At 40.9% G+C, this 9,309-nt stretch overlaps 1 long non-coding RNA gene across 1 annotated transcript; it reads left to right on the forward strand.

The window, feature by feature from the left end:
• The first annotated feature begins 1,194 nt into the window (after window positions 1-1,194).
• LOC115031488 lies at window positions 1,195-3,914 on the forward strand. Its single transcript, XR_003837110.1, has 2 exons — window positions 1,195-2,891; window positions 3,633-3,914. It is a non-coding gene; the product is annotated as an uncharacterized LOC115031488 (long non-coding RNA).
• Window positions 3,915-9,309: the final 5,395 nt, after the last annotated feature.

Below are 9,309 nucleotides of genomic sequence, written 5' to 3' on the forward strand. Positions count from 1 at the left end.
CATTGCTGTTCTATTCAGGAATTTTTCCCCTGTACCCATATCTTCGAGGCTTTTCCCTACTTTCTCCTCTATAAGTTTCAGTGTCTCTGGTTTTATGTGCAGTTCCTTATTTTAAATTCCTCTTGATCCTTTCCCAGTGAAATTTGGAAGAAAGGTAGCTTTAATCAAAGGTGGTGTTGGAAATGTAGCCAAACCTACGCAATGGGTAATTTTAGAATATGGTGTGGCCTGATAAAATGTGACCAGTGCCCCTTTGCGTGCTTAAGACCTGACACTCCAGCACCTTGGACAAAAGCAATTACTTTGTATAAACTAAAACATCATTTCTACAGAGTTCTTACAGCGCTTGGACACGCCTATATTTGCGTGTGTATTTAAAACCACACTTGAACTGGAAATGCATCTCAGAGTTAAGAGCATTTGCCTAGCATGCTTGGGGCTCTGGGTTTGATCCTTATGTGGGTAGGAGGAGGGGTGTCACACTTTTAAAAACTCTTGTTTTAGTCTTTTCACCAGGCTTCATTTATGGAGAACTATTGTTGGTTGTATATTCAGTTGAATTTATATGTATCAAATAATTATAAAATGTCATGCATACCTAAAATAAGTTTCAAAGTTTCATTAGATACTCTTGCAGGTTAATTACTTTTTAATTTAATTTCATGTGTCTGGTTGTTTTCACTACATGCATGTATGTACACCAGTTACATGCCTGGTACCACCCACAGAAACCGAAAGGGGGCATCTGATCCCCTGGAATTTGTAGTTAGAGATGGTTGTGAGCTGCTGTGTGTGTGTGTGCTAGGAATAGAACCTGGCTCCTCTGGAAGAGCAGCCAGTCCCCTTAACTGCTGAGCCATCTCTCCAGCCCTCTTAGGTGAATTCTGTATAGCCCTGACTGTCCTGGAACTTTCTAAGTAGAGCAAACTGCCCTTGACCTCACTTGGGCACAACCATGCCTGGCCCTCCCTTTGGTTAGTTTTTAATCAGTTTAGGTTGTGTTTCTTAGCCTAATTCAAAGTTAACATCTGAAGAGTAAACTTTAGAACCTCAGGGTTAAAAGACACCTAAGAGGTTGACTGGGTTGACCTGCCTAATGCAGAGAGCACCTCCTGCCTGGGCCATGTGTTTGGTTTTTTTTTTTTTTTTTTTTTTTTTTTTTTTTTTGGTTGTTGTTATTGTTTGTTTGTTTGTTTGAAAAGATTTTTTTCTTGAAAAGAGTTTCATTCCACTGCTGAATCTTTATAATCAGGATAATTGCTAAGTTAAAGTCCCAGCTCCAATCTACTTTCCTTTGCATACTAAGTTTAGGAACCAATGAGAGGGATAATAGGGCTTTCATAGGACTCACTGCAGCCATGATTAGAAGAAGTCCATTTGTGTATTCAAAGAATACTGTTTGAGCTTCTTTTGTGTGTCAGTACCATGCTAGGTGCTAAGCAGTTATGAACAGAACAGAAATGACACTTCATGGCATTTATAACCTATTAGAAAAGACCTATTTGTGAAAAAGGATGAAAATACTGGTTAAAGAGGCTTGTGGGTAATATAACATGCTTGCCAGCAGCAAACATGTAAATGACTGTATATGTCTGCATATAGAGAATACATAGTTATAACAATAGAATAAATAGTTCAATCAATCACTGGGCAAAATTTTTAAACAGGCAATTCTCAAAAGAAGCACAACTTTAAAAAAAAACACAAATGACCAATAAATACACACACACACACACACACACACACACACACACACAGAGCCTTATCAACATCCTCAGCTATAAAGGAAATGAAAATCAAAACTGCATTAAGAATCCATTTCACCCCTTCCAAAATGGGTGTCACCAAGAAAATAAATGTTGGTGAGGATGTAGAGAAAAGAATTCCTTATACACTGTGAGAAGAGATGTAAGTTAGTTCAGCCTCTATGGAAATCAATTTGAAGATTCCTTATATATATATTTAAGGCAACTAAAACTACCATATAGTCCTGCTGGACATACACAGAAGGAATCGGAAGCAGCATAGCAGAGGGACACCACACCCATACTCACTGTTGTGCTGGTCATGGTAGCCAGGATGAGAACTGGCCCAGGTGTCCATATGCAAAGAAAATAAGTCATATATGCTCAGGGAGTACACCATCTACCTTAAATGGAATTGTGTCATTTTCAGGGAAATGGGTAGGACAAGAAATCATGTTAAGCAAAATAGTCCTAGTATCACATATTCTCTCATATAGAATCTAGATTTTTGCTTGCTTATTTGTGTGTTTGTTTTGAAACAAGTTCTTACTATATGTCCCTGGCTGGCCTAGAACTCAGTTTGTAGACCAATTGGCTTTGAACCTCAACCTCCCCAGCTCTGGGATTGAAGGCATGCACCCCTGTGCCTGTAGAGTACAGTTTTGTCTGGTTTGGTTTTTAAAATACAACATAGAAGGGGCCCATTTAAGAGAAAGGGAGCCAGTGGGAAGGAAGAGAGAAAAGAGGGTAAAGGGGGGATATGAATGTGATCTACGGACATTTTATGAAAATGTACATGTATGAAAATGTCATGGAGCCCAGCAATTTAAAAGCTCACTGTGCCTCAATTAGTCTGAGTATGTGTCTAAAAGGATCTGTGGTGGTTTGAGTGAGAATGGCCCCAGTAGGCTCATATGTTTGAATGCTTTGTTGACAGTTGGTTGGAATCATTTTGGGAAGGGCCAGGAAGTGTGGCCTTGTTAGAGGAGGTGTGTCACTGAAGATGGGCTTTGTGGTTCAAAGCTCACTCCAAGCCATCTCTTTGTGTCTCCAGCTTGCAGATAAGATGTAGGTTCTGAGGTACTGCTCCAGTGTCATGCTTGCCTGTGTGCTGCCATGGTCGTCATGGACTCACCCTCTAAAACTGTAAGCAAGCCCCCAATTTAATGCTTTTACAAGTTGCCTTGGTCATGGTGACTCTCCACAGCAACAGAAAAGTAACTAAAACAAGGTCTCATCATAAGGCTGGCCTGAAAGAACTGATCCCTTGCCTTAGCCTCCTGAGCGAGCGCTGGTATTTACAGCCATGTACACTAACCTACACCTAGCACTACACTGATAATTTGGGAGTGGGAGGTATAATTTAATAGTATAGGATTATATAATATTCTCTCTCTGCATGTGTGTACACACGTGAATAGATTTATAGACGCCAAAGGAATTTGTTAAATTCTCAGAGCTGTAGTAGCAGGGATATGAGGGGGGTTGGGGGTGAGATATTGATCAATCTCTGGTCCTCCTGTTGGGTAGTAAACACGCCTAACTGCTGAGTCATCTCTGTAGCCCCATAATAATGTTGTTATAATGTTCTATATATTAAAAGGTTGGTTTAAGTTGAGCTAGGTTTTTCTTGGAAAAACCAATTTCCAATGGGAAAGAAATGAAAATCGATTTTCCCAACCTTTTCAAATATCACCTCCAAGTGATAACCCCAGCAGTTCAAGAGTATAATCTAAAAGGATATTCTAAAGTGTATATGTTTTTTTGAAATTTCCGTTTGACTGTCTTCTTTGCTGGTGGCAGTTGTCATGTTTCTTTGATCTAGGAGAATGGGGTGGTGTGATTCATGCTCTCTATACTGTACTCTCACGGTCTGACCCATCACAGAGACTACTGAACTGTCACAGATCAGCAAGCAGCTCTTTGACCTGTGCCCTTCTCCAGCACGATCTGTCAGATGCTTCCCTTTCCAGTTCCAATGGTTTACATTCACCTTCTGCCATCCGAGCATGACTGAACAGGCCCTGAAGAAGCCTTTGGTGGAATGGAATAACTGCCTGCTCGTTTGGATTGCATTGCTGTTTATTCATAGATTTGTGTTAGTAAGTGGATGAAGTAAGAACATAAAAACAGTTGAAAGACTGATTAAATTGGTAAATGTGTGGGGTATTTTGGCTTCTGATGAATATTTGTATTCAGTCTACAATCCAAGCTATGTATAATTAAGAAAGGCATAGGTAAGAAATATCCAATCGTAACTTCTTCCCAGTTGTTAATGGGAAATTAAGAGTTAGGAAAAGCACTAAGAAATGAGCCAATGTCATTCTTGATCACCCTGTATTAAAGTGAGTTAGTAGAACTTCCCTAAGTACATTTTTCCAGGTTATGGTCAACACTGTCTCATAGAACCTTGGGTTTCTATGGTAGCCAGGAACTCTGGATTCTTTTATCAGTTATGGTTCCAGAAATCTTCTTCAGAGTTCTATCTGGCATGAATTTACAGCTTTTATTAGCACATGGGGTATTTTCTGGTGGCCTTTAAGCTGCCAGGTGCTTCCTAAACTGACATTGAGGCAGACAGTCTTCAGTAACTTTTTCTGAAAACCCTAAATGTATGTAGTCATTAGTCTTATGACTGTCATTTGGGCATCGTTTTATAGTTTCTAAAATGTTTCCATGTGTATTATTTTCTTAATTCATAAAACAGTAGTGTGTTAGTTAGGGTTTTATTACTGTGAAGAGATATGACCAAGGCAACTCTTATATTGGGACATTTATTTGGGGCTGACTTACAGGTCCAGAGGTTCAATTCATTATTATCAAGGCCAGAGCATGGTAGCATCCAGGCAGGCATGGTGCTAGAAGAGCTGAGAGTTTTATATCTTTATCAGGAAGCCAGGAGCAGACTACTGTCTTCAAGACAGCTAGGAAGACCATCTCAATGCCCACTCCCACAGTTATACACTTCCTACAACAAGGTCACACCTCATAATAGTGTCACTTCCTGGGCCAAGCATATGCAAACCACAAGTATATTGTAGACCTTGTTCTCTTTTATTGGAGTGGTCTTGAAAAGATAGCTTAACTAAGAGAGAGAACCTACAAATAAAGTCCACAGCCATCTGCCTCCAAAGAAACTAAGGCCAGAACTTTCTTACCACAGAATGTTGCATTTTATACTCAAGCATGTTGTAAAGTACACCTTTTGCCTCTAATTTCTTTGTTCTACAGAGGAAGAAGGGAATTAAAATTGGAAGGAAAAAACACACCGTGATTGAACTTAAATACATTGTAGTAAAAAGAAACTGAAAATGGGGCAAAGGACACTAGGTCAAGCAATTCACTTAGGCTTACTATTACTTGGTTAACCTCAGAATGGATGAATGATGGATACAGGGTCACATTGTGTAGCCTAGGCTGGCTTTAAACCTATGGTCCTCTCCCTTCACCCTCTTCACCCCTTCACCCACATGCTGGGACTACAGGCATGCTCTGCCTTACCTTTGTTCCCTCCCTCCCTCCCTCCCTCCCTCCCTTCCTTCCTTCCTTCCTTCCTTCCTTCCTTCCTTCCTTCCTGATAGGGGCTTATGTGGCCCAGGCTGGCCTGGTACTTAACATGTAACTAAAGATGACCTTGAACTCCTAATCTTCCTATCTCTGCTTCTCAAGTGCTGGGAGTACAAGTTTGCACCACCACACTAGGTTATGTGGTCCTGGGTATCAAATCTGAGCTCCCTTTAATGCTAGATAAGTACTCAACAGCTGAGGACCATCTCTAGCCATTCTCAGTTTCTTGAATGAGTTTATATTTCCCCTGTTTTCATCTTTGGACTATCTTAGAATGTACATAGAAAAATGGAAGAACTTGGATGAGAACTGCTGATAGTCTCCCAAAGTGAAGGATATTTGCTATTTGAAAAATATTCCTCTGGTAATAAAAGCTTAGCAGACCTGACCAGTAAAAGGGTTGGCATTTTGTTTCACTTCTTTAGTTATAGGTTAGTTTAGCAGCACTATATATATCTAGCAGAACCTGGACTATTTCCTATTATAGCTGATACAGCCTTCTCCATATGCTGGCTCAACAAGAAATGCTGGTTCTCTCATTTTTGTTAGGACCCCAGTTAAAACCAAAACAAAACAAAAATCCTCTTATTGGATATCATATCCATTTCCCAGCCATCACATATAAACTGCCCTCTTTATTTCCCCATTCTGGGTAATTTGCCAGCTGCCCTTGTGAATAGTAAATAGCGACTCACTGCCTTGATTCTACTCCAGTAGAAAGGAGATTGGTGGTTGCTTCCTGTTTTGTTTGTTTGGTCAACTGCATACTGGCAGTTGAACCCAGGACCTCACACATGCTAAACCGACACTCTCCCACTTACTCCACTAGCCTAAACACACCACCCTAAGAGAACTTTCTATCTTTAGAGTGACTATTAGAAACCCCTGCCTGATAGTAACTAAACCAGTGTGTAGCTTGTTAACAGCTTAGAAATGTGGTGACACTTAGCTACTCACAAGCATTCTCTTCTCCAGTACAAAAGTAAGCTGGATAACTTATCTTTTCCTGGGGCATTATCCCCCTCCAGGTCACTCCGTAGAGATGTATCCTTCAAATGTGGCTTTTGGGGAACCGCCAGACTGATTTCCAGAGTGGTTGTACAAGCTTGCAATCCCACCAACAATGGAGGAGTGTTCCTCTTTCTCCACATCCTCGCCAGCAACTCCTGTTCACCCCAAGTGTGTGTCCTGTGATGACACTCTTGGTAGGAGAACTATGAAGTCACCTATGCATCACTGTCTAATAAAGCACCTATATTGTTGGGAGAAGCTGTGAGGTTATATGACAGGGCTTCATAAATTGAAAGCACAGCCTAATCTCAGGTCTCTTAAGGGAAACTCTTAGAAAATTAAAAGTAAAAACATATTTAAATTAACATATGTCAAATGAAGTGTTTACAGCTAGTAAGGATATGAGAAAAATATGCCAAAATTTTTGAACAGTTTTAATCTGTGGGTAAATCTTGAATACAGAAAAGAAATAAGTTATTACAGTGCAGTGGCATTGTGTGACGGGCTTTTAAAGTATTCAGTGCAGGTCAATAAACTTCTACTGACCACTCACTGTGCCACACCCTGTGATGCACTCTCTGATAGAGATAACCGACAATCCCCAGTTCACTCAGGTTTTGTCAGAGGTTATGGGTTATATATTGAGTATATCTGGGATAAAACAGCCTATAATTGACATTTTTGTCAACAGTCATGTCAACTAAGACGTGAGAGTTTATATCTAGCTATGTAAGAGTTTCTGCACAGAGAGAAGTTCCGAGGGGGTTTAATTCTCTTGTATATGATAAAGGATGCGTAATCATACACGTGTCCTACTCATGTGATAGTGGGTTTGGACTCAGTGTTCTCTGTTGTTGCTGTTACTTGACACTTGTTCTTACCATGTTAGCCAGACATATAGGGCAGCCTGCCTCAGTCTCCCAAGTGCCAAGATTAGAGGTATTTACAGCCATGCTGGTTTGTTCCCTGTACTTTTAAGCTAGTTTTTAAGCTACCACATGAAGTAGAAGTATGATAGCTGATGGAAACCCATGCCTCACAGTCTGCTGTAGCTCTCATCCCACATTGCTTCTCCGACACTCCCACGTTTTCTCCACTCTCTGTGTTTTCTCCCTCCCGGTTTCTCTTATGCTAGCAGTATATCAGGGTCCAGGTGCTTCCCCTTCCTTTTTCCATGCCAGCACCCCTGGGCATGTCAATTGAAAACAACTTCTTTCATTTTCCTAGATACTAACGTGTATGAATTAGTATTTAAAAAAAAATCAGAGTGAACTGTTTGTGGATTAATGATAACCAAACATCCACAGACTCAAAAGCAATAATTGAAACTAGTACTGGGGTCTGGGAGTGCTGCTCTGTGGGAGGGGTGCTTGTCAAGCACACTTGGAATCCCCACTGTATAAGCATAGTACATGCCTGTGGTCCCAGCAGTTAAGAGGTAGCTACAGAAGAATGAAACATTCCAGCTCGTCTTCAGCTACATAACGAATTCAAGTCTAGCATAAATTGCATGAGGCTCTCTCATTTAAGAAAATGTTTTTAAAATGTAATAGACGAAATCTGGCATTATATGCCTAAAATCCCAGCACTCAGGAAGCTAAGGCAAGAGACTAGTAAGTCTGAGGCTAACCTGAGTTTCACGAGATGCTATCTCAAAACATACACAAAAGGGGCTGGAGAGATGGCTCAGAGGTTAAGAGCACTGACTGCTCTTCCAGAGGTCCTGAGATCAAGTCCCAGCAAGCACATGGTGGTTCACAATCATCTGTAATAGGATCTGATGCCCTCTTCTGGTGTGTCTGAAGATAGCTACAGTGTACTCATATAAATAAAAAAATAAAAGAAAAAAAAGTACACAAAAATTGGATGTTCAACTAATAGTCTGTCTCTGGGTTCTGTGTTCAGAAAGGTGACTTCTGTGGCATATCTCTTGGCATTGCTTCTTGAATACAGTTACTGGCAGGTGACTTCTCAAGGATGGATCTGACTGCTCACCATTATAACTGCAGGGCATAACAAGGTGCCACTGAAATGGTATTCAGTTAATACCATTCAATGAATATATTCAGCTGAAAAAATTCAGAAGCAGGCTCAGATGGATTAGGCTGAAACCGCTCAGATTTTTCAGGTAATGATTTTCTTTAAGCTATCTTTAATCCTAGACAAGTTTCTTGTCTCTAATTTAAAGTGGTAACTTATATTCTCTAATTCAACAAATTTCCATTGCCTAGATGACCTGAAAGAGAATTGAAATACGAGTCCCTATTTCTTTAGTCCCCATAGAGGTGGTGAATAATTTCTTATTGCATCTAAACATACCTCATAAAACCCTGCTTAGGTGAGGGAAAAGGACTGAAACCCTGAGGACCAGCAGAAAGAATGTAAACAGGCAACCTCAGAAAATAGGAGGTTGGGGCACTCCTCCAGAATGCACCAGAGACCTAGGAGGTGAGAGACTCTCAGGACTCAAAGGGAGGGACCTTAGATGAAATGCCTGACAGTAGAGAGAGGAAATTTATAGAGCCCACCTCCAGCAGGAAGACAGGACACCAAGTGAGGGATGGGTTGCCATCCCACAGTCACACCTCTGACCCATAATTGTTCCTGTCTGAAAGAATTACAGGGATGGAAATGGAGAGGAGCCTGAAGAAAAGAAGGTCCAGTGACAGGCTCAAAATGGGATCCAGCTCAAGGGGAGGTCCCAAGGCCTGTCACTATTACTGAGGCTATGGAGCACTCACAAAAAGGGACCTAGCATGACTGCCCTTCAAAAGACCCAACAAGCAGCTGGAAAAGTCAGATGCAGATATTTGCACCCAACCAATGGACAGAAGCAGCTGACCCCTATTATTGAATTAGGGAAGGCTGAAAGAAGCTAAGAAGAAGGACGATCCTGTAGGAGGACCAGCAGTCTCAATTAATCTGGACTCCCAAGATCTCTCAAACACTGGACCACTAAACAGCATACACCAGCTGATATGAGGCC

The sequence above is a fragment of the Mus caroli genome, chromosome 7 (genome assembly GCF_900094665.2).
Source record: "Mus caroli chromosome 7, CAROLI_EIJ_v1.1, whole genome shotgun sequence".
In the NCBI taxonomy this organism is placed as follows: Eukaryota; Metazoa; Chordata; class Mammalia; order Rodentia; family Muridae; genus Mus; species Mus caroli.